The sequence below is a fragment of the Penaeus monodon genome, chromosome 19 (genome assembly GCF_015228065.2).
Source record: "Penaeus monodon isolate SGIC_2016 chromosome 19, NSTDA_Pmon_1, whole genome shotgun sequence".
In the NCBI taxonomy this organism is placed as follows: Eukaryota; Metazoa; Arthropoda; class Malacostraca; order Decapoda; family Penaeidae; genus Penaeus; species Penaeus monodon.
In genome coordinates this window covers 10267770-10267993 of record NC_051404.1, presented here as the reverse complement: position 1 = coordinate 10267993, position 224 = coordinate 10267770, and positions in this window count along the sequence as shown.

The window sequence follows — 224 nt, the reverse complement described above, 5'->3', positions numbered from 1 at the left end:
TCTAATGAATACATGGAACTTATAACCCATTATGCTAATGATACATAAAACACAAATAATAATTCACATGCATTATTCTGGGATATTACATCAGTGTTTCGGTTTTCAGATAAAAGAAGTTTAAAAAGGCTTCGTCGAGACTCATATATGTTACATATTTTGTGTATTAACGTCTGTGTGGTTTAACCAAACACTAAGTTGATGTTTTGTGCACTTGGTATCTA